General features: G+C 41.3%; 1 protein-coding gene and 1 pseudogene across 8 annotated transcripts in view; both read left to right on the top strand.

The window, feature by feature from the left end:
• Nucleotides 1-17,468, top strand: part of PLEKHM3 (pleckstrin homology domain containing M3) — a 225,924-nt gene that overhangs the window by 3,618 nt on the left and 204,838 nt on the right. Inside the window, exon 1 of one of the 8 annotated variants that reach the window (XM_023219807.3) lies at nucleotides 9,741-9,836. The exons of the other annotated variants lie outside the window; for them this stretch is intronic. The gene's annotated coding sequence lies outside the window, so the exon portion shown is untranslated. Of the gene's footprint in view, nucleotides 1-9,740; nucleotides 9,837-17,468 lie in introns of those variants that run through there. 8 annotated transcript variants of the gene reach the window in all.
• LOC111549332 lies at nucleotides 3,050-3,148 on the top strand (annotated as a pseudogene).

The following is a 17,468-nucleotide window of genomic DNA, read 5'->3' as shown; positions in this document are numbered from 1 at the left end:
AAAAAAAAAAAAAAAAATACAAAAAAACTAGCCGGGCGAGGTGGCGGGCGCCTGTAGTCCCAGCTACTTGGGAGGCTGAGGCAGGAGAATGGCATGAACCCGGGAGGCGGAGCTTGCAGTGAGCCGAGATCCGGCCACTGCCCTCCAGCCTGGGCGACAGCGCGAGACTCCGTCTCAAAAAAAAAAAAAGAAAGAAAACTAATACAGAAAGAAAAATTGAAACAATAGCAAAGTATCATTTTTTCCAAATCTCAAATTAACATAAATTTTCAAAAATCCTCCACACCAGTTAGTGTGCAGCACAGCAGACACTCGCAAATGCTAGGAGGGATGCACAATTGCTATAACCTTTCCAAACAGCTCATTGCTGAATGTATGAAAAGCCTCAATGATGCTCCTACCTTTTGACCCAGTTAATTCCACTTCTAGGGTCCATCCAAAGAATTTTTCAGAAATATTTTTAAAGTCAATCTTCAAAGATGCTCAATATAACTTTATTTAGAAAAAAAATGTGTAATAACCTGAATGCCCCAAAACAGGGGAACAAATTATGGTGTCGTCAATAGATACAGTGTTATATAGACACTAAAAAGGATTTTTATTTTTATTTTTATTTTTTTGAGATGGAGTCTCGCTGTGTCACCCAGGCTGGAGTGCAATGGCGCGATCTCGGCTCACTGCAAACTCTGCCTCCCGGGTTCACGCCATTCTCCTGCCTCAGCCTCCCGAGTAGCTGGGACTACAAGCGCCCGCCACCATGCCTGGCTAATTTTTTGTATTTTTAGTAGCGACGGGGTTTCACCGTTTACAGGATGGTCTCGATCTCCTGACCTCGTGATCCACCTGCCTCGGCCTCCCAAAGTGCTGGGATTACAGGTGTGAGCCACCACACCCGGCCAACAGAATTTCTTAATGAAGTTTAAAAGTGTGGAAAGGTGTTTGCTAGTTGTGGAAATGATTGCTAATTGGGGAAAAATGCATATCTATAGTAAGCTCTGAACTATGTTTAAAAAAACAAAATCTACCTAAGGGCTGAAAGGGCCACAACGGGGCAGTGCTTTTTTTCCAGTGGAGGGTGAATAGGCATTGTCTATTTTGCCCTTTATTCTCTTGATATTTTCAAAATGACAAGCAATGAACATGTAGTACTTATTTATAATCACAGAACTCAATAAACATTATTTTAAAAGCTGTTAAGTCTCTACATTGTGGGGAATACAATGACTATAAAATATTGTACAGTCAAATACTTGAGATAATAAAATTCATAAATAAGTATGTGGCAGAAAGTGATTTTTTAAAGAAAACAAGATATGGAAAACATTATTATTGAAAAGATTGAAAATAAAGTTGGAAACTTATTTCTCAGTAGGGTAATAAGTGAAAGTTTCATGGTAGAAGGATCACTGAATGTCATATAGAAGTAATAGAAAAAGGAGGCACATAGCTGAATGTTCATTAAAAGTATTTTGTTTTCTTATAGATTGACGGATGTAGGTTTTGGGCTAAGGACTCAGGTTAATTATACTGGTGGAAAACAACTGTGAAGAATATGGAACCATTTACAGAAAAAAATGGGGCCTGATTAGGAAAACCAAGCTGGCCCTAGCCCAGTAACATCTTCATTAAAAAACATCCAAGGCTAATATTTACTGAATGTTTATGAGATTCTTGACATACTCTATTACAGTTTAATCTTGTATATAGCCTTTGCTTAAGACTTGAAGTCATTCATTTACATATATAAAAAGTAGGCAGGTAGACAGTTACTAATTTAATTACTGGTTTCAAAAGACCTGACTTTAATGGGAACTTGGAGAAGGTTAGATTGGGCAGGTTTTTTTAGGATTCTTTATCTCTAGACAGTTGCCAGCAGCACCAAGCTACTGCTGCTGTTACTTTTATTTTCCCATTGTCACCCTATCCTATTTCACGTCACCCTGTCCCCCAACACCCCTAGAAAAGTACAGAGAGTGTCTGTGGCCCCATCGGTCGCTGGCTAAATGCTGATTTGCTTCAGCAAATGTTAAGCCCTTAAAAGAAAAAGTCTGCAGGGATATCTAGCAAGGAGTTGCTTTTTTCTTCTTGCTTGCTCCTTTTAGAGTACATTTGGCATTTGGTTCATAAGGAACTGAACTACATCCTAGCTTGGAGTTTCTGATGCAAGCCAATTAATTCAGAGAACTCAGTGCTGAGTGACAGTGTGATAAAAATGACCACCAGCAATAAATTCCATGCGTTATGTTTGCTCTGTTTCATTGTCTACTGTGGATCATACCAGACATTGAAAAACATGCATAATTTGCCTTCGTGCTGACAAGGTAAAAGTTTTATTTGTTCCATAAGTAATTAATCTTGATGACAGTACGAGTTATGAGCAAAAGCCAAAGTCAAAATATGGAAGCCATTGCATTAAGATGTCAGGCATGCTGTTTTCATTAACATTTTGTTTGTTTTTCATACACTCATTAATTGTTCATTTGAGTTATGTGGTTCAAATAGAATCCCCCAATCATATGCTACATTTGTGACCATGGTAGAGATTTATTTATCCACTTCTCCTGCCTACTATAACCAGTTTATAATTCAGTACAAACTAAAGCTGTTCTATCTGGCATTATCCAGTTTACCTGTGAATACTTATGTAACTGGGAAATTGTTAAATATCCACTTCACCTTGTATTCTGTAGGTGTGATTATATAAATGTTGATTTTTCAGTCACAGAACAAAAAACACGTGTTATAGGTTAGAAACATCAGAAATGTAACTAGCAGATTTTTTGTTCCAGGAAATTAGCTGAATGATCTCCTCCTACATGTTCTTGATCCACGTTTACCAGCACTATAACTTTTCCAGAACAGCTTCTCTTCCACCTTCAGGGATTCATTGATTTGTTGATTCAGGAAGTAAGGATTGAGCACTTGTTTTGTGCCATGGCACAGTACTTGGAGGTAGGAATGAACAAGACAGGCACAATCCATGCCTTGATGAAACTTACAGTCTAGTGGGGGAGACCGACAGTAAACAAGCCATTTGAAAATAACTTGTGTGCTCGCTTTGGCAGCACATACATTAAAACTGGAACAACACAGAGGTTAGCATGGCTTCTGTGCAGGGATGACATGCAAATCCGTGAAGAGCACTTTCAGGTAATGTTAAGATGTGTATGGTTTATACCAATGGTAAAAAATTATAAAGTTAAAAAAAATAGCTTGAGATGCATAATAATGGAGGAAATCTGGGTGCTGTGGTAGCATATAAGAGGCCATTCAAAATGGACCTGGAGGTCAGGAGAGATGTGATTCCTCATCAAGGACCGGACAGCTGAATTAGACTTAGCCAGATTGTTTGTGTGTGGGTAGGAGGTAAGGAGGGGACAGTGGTGATAAAGAAGATGAGGGTGATGGTGGTGGAAAACAGTGTTCCAGGCAGAGGAAACAAGATAGGTGAGAAAGCATGTGGAAACTTCCAGGTTTGGTTTTGTTTTCAGACAAGGTCTTGTTCTGTTGCCCAAGCTGGTGTGCAGTGGCGTGATCATAACTCACTGCAGCCTCAAACTCCTGAGCCCAAGTGATCCTCCTCCCTCAGCCTACTGCATCGCTGGGACTGTAGGTTCACACCCCCATGCCTGGTTAACTTTTAAAAAATTTTTTGTAGAGATGGAGTCTCACTATGTTGCTCAGGATGGTCTTGAACCCCTAGCCTCCAGCAATCCTCCCATCTTGGCTTCCCAAAGTGCCGGGATTACAGGTGTGAGATACTGTACCTAGTCCCAGTTTCTAGAAATCTTTTTTTTTTTTTTGAGATGCAGTGGCACAATCACAGCTGAAAGTGCTGGGATTATGGACATCAGCTACTGCTCCTGGCCTCTATAAATTCTTTATAGGTAGATATAGAGTGGGGGTGAGGTGGGAGTGGGTATGGGGTGAGGGTAGGGGTAGAGAGAGAGATTAAAGAGATAAGGCCAAGGAGGTAGGTGGCCATAAACTCTTTCAGGTAATGTTGCGATGTGTGTAGTTTATCCAAATGGCAATAGGTTTTAATTTTGGAAAGAACATTTTGGTTGCAGTGTGGTGAATGGATTAGAGGAGGGTAAGACTGAAGGGAAGAAGATTGGATGGTGGTGATTGAATGAAGGCAGCGGAGACAGAGAAATGGGTAGATGTGGCCAATGCTGTAGATGAGAATTCATATGACTTGCTGATTTGGAGTGATTGCAGGTGAGGGAGCCAGAAGGATCAAGAATGATGTTTATCTTTTGGCGACAGAGGGTATGTCCTTTACTCTATGGTGAATGCTGAGAGGAGGGGCAGATGTGAGATGAGTTCAGTGTTGCATATGCAGGTCTAGAGCTTGAGAGTAATGTGTTTCTTTTTTGTTTTTTTTCTTTTTGGGACAGAGTCTCGCTCTGTCACCAGGCTGGAGTGCAGTGGCGTGATCTCGGCTCACTGCAACTTCCGCCTTCCAGGTTCAAGCAATTCTCCTGCCTCAGCCTTTCGAGTAGCTGGGACTACAGGCGCGTGCCACCACCCCCAGCTAATTTTTGTATTTTTAGTAGAGACGAGGTTTCACCATGTTGGCCAGGATCATCTCCATCTCTTGACCTCGTGATCCGCCTGCCTCGGCCTCCCAAAGTGCTGGGATTATAGGCGTGAACCACTGCGCCTGGCCAGAGAATAATATGTTTCTTGTCTGCCACGTAGATTGCAGCTGAAGCCACAGGATGAAGATCACTCAGGGAGGGCAGACGAGGAACCAGATAAAAGGGTTATGGGCAAAACGGGAATACCCACATGTACAATATGGGCATAGGAAGGGGAGCCCGTAGAAGGGAGTGGGCGGAGCCTCCAGAGTTGAAGGAGAAATACCAGGAGAGAGCATCTGTGAATTCATGAGAGCAGTGCAAGGAGTGGGTGTTCAGTAGGTCAAATACTGCTGTATGGTTAGGTCAGATGCTGAGTGAAAAGTCTTTAGGGTTTAGCAAAAAGAAAATCATTGGTGACCTTTTCCTGTGAAGTTTCAGCTGGGGCAGAATCAGACTACTTCTTGAGGGGAGAATGAATGGGCAATGAGAAATGGAGTCAGAAAGTATAAAGAACAAGTTTCTTCAAGAAACTTACAAAAAAAAGAGAGGAAGGGGAACATATCCTAGCTGTGGGGAAACTTGGGCAGCAAAGATGGGTTTTATTTGTTTTTTACTTTTTTGAGAAGAGATACTCCTTTTGAATTTTTATGCAACACTTGCGCCACTGAATCCCTCCTTTCCAAGACCACCAGAAAAGCTGATGCACAGCAACTCCTACTGCCTTGAAAATGCTGGAGGAACCTTGAGTAGATTAAAACCTTATTTCGAAGCTTCCTAAACTGAGTGCTGTTGCCACTCCCTCCACCAGTTCATTGATTTATAATGGAGATCAAAGAGAATGTGGTGACCTTTCCGTTGGTATTAGACAACTGATGGGCATCCTATACACTGCTTTGGAGTTCGTAAAACACTACATTATGTTATCTGATGTGCACTCTGAAAAAGGTGAGAGAGGTATCCTTATTTGCCCTACATCACAGACAAATTACAGTTGGCCCTCTGCATCTGTGGGTTCCACATCTGCAGATTCAGCCAACCATGGATCAAAAATATTAGGAAAAAAAATTCCACAAAGATCCAAAAGGCAAAACTTGAGTTTGCTAAATGCTGAATACCACATTGACTCCACCAGATGAGAGGATGTGTAGGCACTGTAATAGATATTGTAAGTAACCTAGAGATGACTTACGGGAGGATGTGCGTAGGTTGTATGCAAATATTACACAATTTTGTATAAGGGGCTTGAGCATCTGTGGATTTTAGTATCTGAGGGGGTCCTGGAACCAGTCCCCCATGGATACAGAGTAACTGAAATTCAGATTCAAGTCACTTGTCCAGAATCAAACTTCTCATAATGATACATAGAAAGCTGAGGCCCAGATTGGCTAATTCCAAATATTGTGGTTCAAAAGTGGTTGCCCTACGCCGAAAGGTTAGCTATGGCCTCTGTATTTTCATGGTAGTATGGTAATATGAAACTAGGGCATATATATATATATATATATATATTTTAAACAGGGTCTCACTCTGTCACCCGGGTTGGAGTACAGTGGCTCGATCTCGGCTCACTGCAATCTCTGCCTCCCAGGCTGCCGCGGTCCTCCCACCTCAGCCTCCTGAGTAGCTGGGACCACAGCCATACACCACCATGCCTGGCTAGTTTTTTGTATTTTGGGTAGAGACAGGGTTTCACCCTGTTCCCCAGGCTGATCTCGAACTCCTGAGCTCAGGAGATCCACCTGCCACTGCCTCCCAAAGTGCTGGGATTATAGGTGTGAACACCCAGCCAGCATATCATCTTTTAGTAGATTATAGAAACAAGACAGAAGGTTGTGGGTCAATTTTGTTATTTTGTTTGAACCTCACATACATTGATATTTGCCTGTGCCCCAAAAAAGTCAAGTTAGTTTTAGAAGGAGGCAGTTTATTTAATTTATTTATTTATTTATTTTGAGATGAAGTCTCTCCCTGTCCCCCAGGCTAGAGTGCAATGGCGTGATCTCGGCTCACTGCAACCTCTGCCTCATGGGTTCTAGAGATTCTCCTGCCTCAGCCTCCTGAGTAGCTGGGATTACAGGCACCCACCATCATAGCCAACTAATTTTTGTATTTTTAGTGGAGACAGGGTTTCTCCATTTTGGCCAGGCTGGTCTTGAACTCCTGACCTCAGGTGATCTGCCTGCCTCGGCCTCCCAAAGTGCTGGGATTACAGGCATGAGCCACTGTGCCCAGTCAGCAATTTATTTCAGTATGCCTTAATCATCACAATATGTTTGAATTATTGGTCATAACATCTAATTTGAAATATTTCTTTTAATTCTTTTGACAGAAACATTTGTTTGCAGGTTGTTTTAAGCAAACATTTTTACAAGTGTTTCTATTTATTGGCTAAATGAAAAATGATGTCGCAGGGAAACACTAGTAAAAGGTTTGGGCAATTAGGACCATGTAAACATTTGCAGAAGCACTTGTTTCGCCTAAATGAAGTCACAGTTATTATACCCTTGCAAACATTTCAAGTAACGTGTCCAAGGTCACTAAGACAATTGAGGTTAGCTATTTAGAGAACAGCTTTTTACTGTGTTTGTTCAGGAACCTGTCTTCTACCATTATTCCCTTAGAGAACTTATAATAATAACACAGAAATATTATAGAGGTGATTTTTTTTTAAATTAAGTATAAACTACTTCCCCGGGCGTAAATATGATATTTAGCAATTAACTCTCTGGGTCATGGGATTAAGAAACATATTTGGAAATAAATAATAAAGTTGCTGGCATTTGACACTAAAATTTGAAGCACCATGTTTATGTACTAAAATTTTAGCCATATTATCCCAGGGTAATTAATTTGCTCTGAATTGTCATATGGGGCTGTGGTGTATCTTAGAGTCTTGTTTCTACCCACTGACCATATTTCCCTAGACAAGTAACTTCATCTTTTTAAATCTCAGTTTCCTTATCTGTAAAGTAGTAATAATAGCAGCTCTCTAATAGGGTGGTTGTAAGGATTTAACAACATAATGCAGTAGAGGGCTTAACATACGTTAAATAGTAAGTACTTTAGTAAGTATGCAATAAATATTAGCTATAACTTTTTTTTTTTTTTTGAGACGGAGTCTCGGTCTGTCGCCGGGGCTGGAGTGCAGTGGCGCGATCTCAGCTCACTGCAAGCTCCGCCTCCCGGGTTCCCGCCATTCTCCTGCCTCAGCCTCCTGAGTAGCTGGGACTACAGGCGCCCGCCACCTCGCCCGGCTAGATTTTTGTATTTTTTAGTAGAGACGGGGTTTCACCTGTTAGCCAGGATGGTCTCGATCTCCTGACCTCGTGATCCGCCCGTCTCGGCCTCCCAAAGTGCTGGGATTACAGGCTTGAGCCACCGCGCCCGGCCAGCTATAACTTTTTAATCTTGGTCTTAGATTAGGGCTTATAAGAACTATATTTTGTTGTTAAACATTTTATCAAATACAACATTCAACCTTTAAAATGTGTCCATCCACATTGAAGGAGTCCTCTGCAGGACATGTTTAAAGAGTTTAGCATAGCTATAGCAGTGCCTGATTCAGCTATTTATTCCCAGCTATCATACGCCTATCATCCTGATGTCAGAGCAAAACAATCCAAAAAGTATGGATCAATCAGAACTCCAGAATTCAACTCCAGAATGTTCACACATTGTTTGATAAAATCTATGCCATGCCAATGGTAATAGTCCCTAATAAAAGAAATTCACAAACTGTTTTAATGTAAACCCAGATTAGGGAGATGAAAACATAGTTCCTACTACTCTTTTTTTTTTTTTCTTTTTTGAGATGGAGTCTTACTCTGTGGCCCAGGCCAGAGTACAGTGGCGCAATCTTAGCCCACTGCAACCTCCGCCTCCCGGGTTCAAGTGATTCTCCTGCCTCAGTCTCCCGAGTAGCTAGGATTACAGACGCCTGCCACCAGGGCCAGCTAATTTTTGTATTTTTAGTAGAGACAGAGTTTCACCATGTTGACCAGGCTGGTCTCAAACTCCTGACCTCAGGTGATCCGCCTGCCTCATCCTCCCAAAGTACTGGGATTACAGGCGTGAACCACTGCACCTGGCCAGTTCCTACTATTCTTATCCTTCATACCTTATAAGGTTTTCTTCTGTCCTGTGTGATGGGCAGAGATTTTTCTGTCCTTCAATTTGTACATAGTTAAATGACAGAGACTCATTCTGTTATTTTGCCTTATCTTGTGCTTATCTTTGAGGGTCAGAGACAGTGTTTTGTCTGCCTTTGCCAGCCTTGCTTGTTTCCTGACTAAATTGGTTAAGAGGCTGATTGGTAGCCAAGGTTGTTGTCACAGATTAAATCCAAAAGGGAGGGAGAGGTCATAGATGCAGCCCATCACTGCTGAGTATGTCTGCCCTTTCAAACAAGAGGTGAGTCACCTTTTTGCTTAGATCTTACCATTGGTCTAGTACTCTTGGGATGCCAGTTAACAAAGACCTAGGCTTACTTTTTAGCAGGTTCGAGTTCAGCAGAGACAGAAAATAAATCAACTAATTACTTCTCTCATACATTTACTCTGAATGCCCATAGAAACTGGTTTTGTGAGTGTATGCTAAGCCATAAGCTGGTTTTTTTTTTTTTTTTTTGAAGGTTAAAGTTTTAAGTATTCTCCCTTCTGCTGGTGAGCTGCAGTGACCAAAAGAGTTAACGTCAACAGGAAGTGAGGGAATTATTCATTTGCCACGACATCCTCACCACCCAGCAAAGGCCTTCTGTTGGACAAGAATGTGTCTGTGGGTCAGAACGACTTGAACAGCTTGTGAAGAAGGCCTTTGCATTCTTAACTCCCATGTGTGGTTAGTTCACATAGTGCTCACTCTTTGGTGGAACCTTTGAGGCTGTTATTGTAGGCTGACAGCTTCATGCCAGAAGCAGCATGATTTCTTTTGTTTTGTTTTTTTTTCTTTTTGAGACAGAGTCTTGCTCTGTTGCCCAGGCTGGAGTGCAGTGGCATGATCTCGGCTCACCGCAACCTCCACCTCCTGGGTTCAAGCGATTCTCCTGCCTCAGCCTCCTCAGTAACTGGGACTACAGGCGCATGCCACCATGCCCAGCTAATTTTCGTATTTTTAGTAGAGATGGGGTTTTGTGATGTTGGCCAGGCTGGTCTGGAACTCCTGACCTCTTGATTCGCCTGCCTTGGCCTCCCAAAGTGCTAGATTATGGGCATGAGCCACCATGCCTGGCCTGCAGCATGATTTCTGGAGCAGGTATGATTGGTTTTGTTGTATGTTTTTGTTCCCTTTGTTTTTGATTTCTTTTGACTAAAGTAATCTCTGTATATCTATCATTGTCATTTAATTGTGTTCTGTTACTTGTAAGATTCTTTATTGTCCCTTAGTTAGTAATGATTCCTTCTTTGTGCTTGTATAACACCTTTTGTATACTTCTGTTGAAGTGCTTTTTATACTTGGTTTTGTGTCTCCCTCTCCACTAGCTATTTAGCTCTTCAAGAGCAGGAGCTGTGTTTTGTGTGTCTAACATCTCACATAGTGTTTGGGTACTTGGTCCGTCCTCTATAAATGCTTGTTGAGGATAAATGGTTATGTGGTTAGAAATCAGCTAACTAATAGGAATAGTCATTGTTTTAGAGTTTATAAAGAACTTTCACATACTTTGTCCATATTGTGTTTCCCTGCTTTCTCAGGTAGAAGGCAGCAGGCATTGGCAGGACTTCCATTTTGCAGATAAGAAGGGCACAGAAGCCCTGAGTCAGCCTGACTTGCTGGATGTCAGTTAGCTTAGAAGGCAGTGTGGGGACATGACCCTTTCCTGGTGTTATAAATTTGTTCTTCCCGTTGCCACACTTCTCTCACACTGAACAAACTCAATACTTAGTCTGAGTAGCTCAGGGTTGGATTCAGCCTACTCACTCCTTGTTTATGGTCCTTCTACCAACATCAGGGCCCCTGTGTGATTTAAGGTGATTTAAAATGTAATTGAACTTGGGTGGCCCAAAGGACTCAGTAATTAGACAAGAATTTGAGGAACTTCGTTTTCTTCTCTTTGGGAACACAACTGACAATAAATGAATCATCTTGGGTTCTCTTTCATCATCTTTAAAATAGTCCCAGTACTTTACTCACCTCTCTTTTTTGAGATTACTACAAGTGTTTATTAAGAAGTTATTAAGAAGGCCAGTTGTGGTGGCTCACCCCTGTAATCCCGGCACTTTGGGAGGCTGAGGTGGGTGGATCACCTGAGGTCAGGAATTCGAGACTAGCCTGGCCAATATGATGAAACCCCGTCTCTACTAAAAATACAAAAAATTAGCGAGGCATGGTGGTGGGCACCTGTAATGCCAGTTACTCGGGAGGCTGAGCAGGACAATCACTTGAACCTAGGAGGCGGAGGTTGCAGTAAGCCGAGATCACACCATTGCACTCCAGCCTGGGCAACAAGAGTGAAACTGTCTCAAAAAAAAAGAAAAAAAAAATGAAGTTTATCAAGCACTTAAAAAAATTTTTTTTTTCATTTCCATAAGTTTGTGGGGAACAGGTGGTATTTAGTTACTAAGTTCTTTAGTGGTGACTTATGAGATTTTGGTGCACCCATCCCCCAGGCAGTATACACTGAACCGGATTTGTAGTCTTTTATTCCTCACCCCCTCCCCACCCTTTCCCCCTGAGTCCCCAAAGTCTATTTTCTCATTCTTATGCCTTTGACTCCTCATAGCTTAGCTCCCATTTATGAGTGAGAACATGCGATGTTTGGTTTTTCATTCCTGAGTTACTTCACTTAGAATAGTAGACTCCAAACCCATCCAGGTTGCTGCAAATGCCATTAATTGATTTCTTTTTATGGCTGAGTAGTAGTCCATCATATACATATATTTATATCTATATGTATCTATATATATAGATATCTCACAGTTTCTTTCTATTCGTTGATGGGCATTTGGGTTGGCTCCACATTTTTGCAGCTGCAAATTGTGCTACGATAAACATGCATGTGCAAGTGTCTTTTTCGTATAATGACTTCTTTTCCTCTAGGTAGATACCCAGTAGTGGGATTGCTGGGTCAAATGGTAGTTCTACTTTTAGTTCTTAAAGGAATCTCCCACTGTTTTCCATGGTGGCTGCACTAGTTACATTCCCACCAGCAGTGTAGAAGTGTTCCCTTTTCACTACATCCACACCAACATCTATTTTATAAAATTTTTTGATTATGGCCATTCTTGGCAGGAGTAAGGTGTTATCTCATTGTGGTTTTGATTTGCATTTCCCTGATCATTAGTGATGCTGAGCATTGTTTCATATGTGTGTTGGCCATTTGTTATCAAGCACTTTATAAGCTTTATTCTAAACCATGCATGTGAAAAATGATTATTTTCTGTAAAAACCAAGTGATTTTTTCCTGAGATTACCTCAGTTTTAGGAGTTTTGTGAGATAATTAGATAAACACAGTCCTGTATTGAATTTAGAAACACAGCCTCTATTACTCAGGCTCAGGTAGAAGATTCTAAATAGTTATATGAACTGATGACATCTTTAAGTCTACTTCCCCAGCCCTTTTTGGGTATCTTGCATATTTGGTCTCACTGTACTTCCTTGTTGTTACATTCACTGTTGCAGTCAGCCACACTAGCTGGCTTGGCTCTGATGGTACCTACTTGTACCTCACCAGTTACTCCTGTTGCAGTTGGAGGCTGATACGGTTTTTATCATGGAAGTTTTTGCCTTCTTCCTCTCAGTCCCAAGATAAAGCTAATTCAAGTGGTTCCTTTGTTTTCCAGTCAACGTTCTCTGCCATGGAGGCGAAGGGAGATGGAAAACATCAAGTCTGCATTTTTAGACATTTCGTAACTGAAGTTTGTGTCCTCCTGCTTTGTTTCTAAGAGCAGGACATACTGGATCTCTGGTGGTTTTATGAAAATGGGCTTCCCAGCCAGAAGCTTTGGCTTTCCAATTTGACATAGAGGTGCAGTAACACTGCTGCCTTCAGTCGCAAAGCAATCTGAGATTTAAAGTGCCATGCTTATATTTAGTTAGGTTTCTGAGGCAGCAAATGTGCCAATGATTTTGCAGGTGGCAAACAATAAACATGTGCAGAGATGTACTGAAAAATGCTTTAAGTGGATTGTTGGGGCTATTTCAAAGGGAGCATCTCATCACTGGTGTTGTAAAGAGCTTGAGCTCTAAGTTGTTGGAAAATGAACCCAGCCAAGTTGCTGAAATTATAGTGGTTCACAGGACAATTCCTAAGTAATGCAAAGGTGCTTTGGTTTCTATAAAAGGTCTGAGTGAGGTTTTTGCTACCTGATCTTTGCCATGTTATTTTTGAGCCCAGGTTTTAATAGCTAGGAAGCCTTTTCTACCAAGAAAAAAATGTAAAAGTTTGAGTTCAACATAACGCTTTGGAAAGTATGTCAAATTTTACTGTAATGAGCCTATAAGGAATTCAAATATAATTTTGCCAGGAAACTAGAGTGGTATATATACTTACAGATGTTAGTGGCTTAAAAATATACTGTTTATTCAGTTATTCATTCAATAAATGCTTACTGAGTACCCACTGTACTAACCACAGTTCTAGGCCCAATGAGAATTATACAAATGAAAGAGGGCAGAATTGCTGTTTTCAGGTTCCTCTGAGTCCAGTAGGTAGGCGTGTTACTTGATATCAGGCAGTTTACTTGATATAATTGAGCTTCCTCATTTGTAAAGTGAGGGTGATAGTACTCACATTATACATTTTGGGGCTTAGAGATATGAAATACCAAGCAACATACCTGGCACAAAATAGGCTTTTGATAACTTAAAATTATTGTCATCACTGTCATTTGAGAGGGAACATGCAGCGTGCAGTATATGTTATGGGGGAGGCACCAAAGATATTCTGTGGCAGTTTAAAGAAAGAACAGACCATTTTAGGATCAGGGACCCAAAAAAGCTTGCGGAAGAGGTGGCATTTGAGCTGGGCCTTGAAGAATAGAATTTCAGTAGGTTGAGGTGGGAAGAGGGTATTTCAGAGATAACTGTAAACCTTTCCTGAAATAACTGGAAAAGCATAACATTTGAGCAATAGCATTCAGTTTGGAGGTAAAGTGTGTGTGAATTGAAGTAGAAAGTTGGAATGGCAAACTAGCCGAAGATTGTGAAAGGCCTAGAATGCCAGGTTAAAAAGTTGAACCTTATTGCCAATGGGAGCTTCATCGAAGGGTTTCCCTGGTGCCCAGCACAGTGTCCAGCCCATAGTAGGCACTCAGCAAATACTTATTGAATAAATAAATGAGTGTAATTTTAGACAAATGGAGCTTAGTAAGCCAGGTGGAAATGTCTTACAAATAGCTGGGAACATAGGACCAGAATTCAATTCTGAGATTGAGACTGAAGGTGGAAATTTGAACAGCACGCATGTAGAAGAAGTTATTGGAGTTGCACATGTGGATAAATTGATTTTAAGGAGAACATCATGTAGCTCTAGCCAGAGAAGAAACTCAGACAACGCCCCCATTTGATGAGACCAGGAAGGGAAGGAAGAAGATGGAGACTAAGTGGGTAGAAATGAGAAGAAAACTTCAGTGAATGTAGTACCCTGGGAAGAAAGTTTTAAGAAGGGGCTGGTTAACAGCACAAGGAGGTTAAAGACTTTGGAAAACACTAATGGCTGTGTAACAAGGAGGTCCCTTGGTAGCTATAGAAGAGAAGTTCAGCTGAGTGGGGTCTTGTGTCAGGTTGTAAGGTATAAGTAGGCACAGCACTCCCTGGGACATTTCTTTTTGTCTATTTTTTTTTGGCAAGGTTAGTATTTACTGGTATTTGATTTTTTTGGCACATACATTTAAACAAACAGTGTACCCCGACTGTATATATAGTTTTTGATTCCAATTAAATATTGGACAAAAGTACACCTACCTATTGATTCACTTTGACTGAGTTATGAGATCATGACTGATTTTTATTTCCTTTTCCATGTCTGTCACTATTTTCCAGAGTTTCTACAAGTATTTATTACTTTTAGAACTGGAAAATAATTATATAGATTTTATTTATGTATGTATTTATTTATTTATTTATTTATTTATTTTGGGACAGGGTCTCACTCTGTTGCCCAGGCTGGCATGTAGTAGTTTAATCACAGCTTACTGCAACCTCGAACTCTTAGGCTCAAGGGATCCTCTTGCCTGAGCCCCCTGAGTAGCTGGGACTACAGGCACATGCCACCACACCTGACTAATTTTTAATTTTTTTTTTTTTTTTTTTTTTTTTTTGAGATAGAGTCTCACTCTGTTGCCCAGGCTGGAGTGCAGTGGCTCAGTCTTGGCTCACTGCAGGCTCTGCCTCCCAGGTTCACGCCATTCTCCTGCCTCAGCCTCCCGAGTAGCTGAGACTACAGGTACCTGCCACCACGCCCAGCCAGTTTTTTCTGTTTTTAGTAGAGATAGGGTTTCACCATGTTAGCCAGGATGGTCTCGATCTCCTGACCTCGTGATCTACTCACCTCGGCCTCCCAAAGTGCTGGGATTACAGGCATGAGCCACCGCACCCAGCCTATTTTTAATTTTTTGTTTGTAGAGAAAGGGTCTCACTGTGTTGCCTAGGCTGGTCTTGAACTCCTGGCCTCAAGTTATCCTCCTGCCTCAGCCTCCCAAAATGCTGGGATTACTGGTGCGAGCTACCACCTCCAGCCCAAATTATTTTTTTAATGGTATGCTCTTTATGTATTGTGGCAATAGTCTTCTTTTTCATTTAAACTTAGATATAATGTAGCCATTTAATATTTGCTCCAAACCTATGAAAATGGGATTCCATCTGTGTTTCTAGCTGTCTGTTTCATTTGATAGCCTTCTGAGCTCTTTTTATGAGGTCCACACTGGCACCATTTCATTATCTGCTGCTTGTGGCATGTCTGTGCTCCATCCACATCCTTACATCACCATGTAGCCTTGTGGTCCAGAAAGGCCATATTACTGGGGCAGATCCTCTTGTGATGTATCCTTCACATTATGTAACTCTTAAAAAATTCTCAGTCAGCCACAACCTTAAACCAAAGTGAAGACCAGGTGAGCGCCCTTAATGTGGACCATCCTTGTAATCACCTTTGTCTCTTATTTTTGCAAATTGATGGACAGACATAAGTTGTCCTAGGTATCTTTGCCATTGCAGTTTTCTTCCCAGTCCAGCTGCTTCTAAAATAATATGGCTCCAGACACCTTCAGCACTCATAATATTCTGAGTCACTTAGCTAAGAAAGAGGAAGTCAGTGCTTTTACCATCCAGCTCAGGAGGACACGGCATCTCTGTGTGAGTCAGGGTAGAATTATTACTCATAAGTGCTTCTGTCTCTGTGTGGGAGAACTACTGTATTCATCCTGTTAATTAGCCTTGCATAACGATCATGTAAACAACAGATTTTTTAGTTAGGAAATAGCAATACACTGGTTCGTTTTGATGCATGCATAGGATTCTTTGGGTTGAGCTCTTTTATTTCCTCAATTTCTCAATCTATTAAATAGGGGAAATACCCCTTCTTACAGAAAGGGCATTCTATACAAATATAAGATAAAATGTCTATAGGTCACTGAGTTTGGCTGAAAGGCAGTGTATTATAAATAGCTCGTTGCTGACTTTGCCTTTGTTGGACTGACAGACCTTTGTTGGACTTCCAGGGAGAGATGAGGAACACGTGGTTGTTGAATGGGTGAGGTCCAGTGGAGTGCTCCATAATTATGTAGCAGTTTACATTTGTAAAGGCATGTTGGAGCAGCTAGCTAGTGAATGATCCACACGCAAAGCAATTTGATATTAGCAACTCTGTGGGATACAGGTAGCTGAGTAAGGCATGCAGAGGTTAAATGGTTTGCTAGAGGCCACCCAGCAAGTGAGTGGTTGAGCCAGATTTAGAACACAGTTCTAATTAGCTCCTGATTTGCAGTTTTGTACTGAGGCAAACCACACTGCACCCACATACTGATCTTATTCCCTTCACTTTGTCAGACGAAGGTCCCCTTTATATTTTGACCTATCTGAATATATTATTATATTTTGATTAATTTCAAAACCAAATGAGGCAAGCTAGTAAGAAGTACTCAATTATAGAAATTAAACTTGACATCAGACTCTTGTACTGTAGTGAATTTTAGAGCTATAGAGCTCAGGAAAAAGATGAAATTCCAAAGAGTAAGATTGGAAGACAGAACCTGAAAGAATGAAGACAGAGAGTATATATAGGAGGATAAGTAAGAAGGGCATGGTGTCTGTAGTCAAGTAGCTCAGAGTTTAGAGTAGGATCTAGAGAGATTGGCTGATCATTTCGGTACAATGTGGCAAACCCAGGGTGCTATGAGAGCCTGAGCAATTAGGAAAAGCTCCCCAGCTTGGACAAAAGCATGGAGGAGTAAAATAACAAGGTGGGTGGTGTCAGGCCTCTGAGCTCAAGCTAAGCCATCATCTCCCCAGCGACCTGCACGTATACATCCAGATGGCCTGAAGCAACTGAAGATCCACAGAAGTGAAAATAGCTTAACTGATGACATTCCACCGTTGTGATTGTTTCTGCCCCACATTAACAGATCGATGTACTTTGTAATCTCCCTTAAGAAGGTTCTTTATAATCTCCCCCACCCTTAAGAAGTTTCTTTGTGATTCTCCCCGCTCTTGAGAATGTACTTTGTGAGATCCACCCCTGCCCCCAAAACATTGCTCTTAACTCCACCACCTATCCCAAAACTCATGATAATCCCACCACCTTTGCTGACTCTTTTTTCGGGCTCAGCCCACCTGCACCCAGGTGAAATAAACAGCCATGTTGCTCACACAAAGCCAGTTTGGTGATCTCTTCACATGGACACGTGGAACAGGTGGGTGTTGGTGAAGAACTTTAACTTGGAGAAGTGGAT

This window comes from Piliocolobus tephrosceles, chromosome 11 (assembly GCF_002776525.5).
Source record: "Piliocolobus tephrosceles isolate RC106 chromosome 11, ASM277652v3, whole genome shotgun sequence".
Classification (NCBI taxonomy): domain Eukaryota; kingdom Metazoa; phylum Chordata; class Mammalia; order Primates; family Cercopithecidae; genus Piliocolobus; species Piliocolobus tephrosceles.
This window is presented reverse-complemented; position numbering and strand designations above follow the sequence as displayed.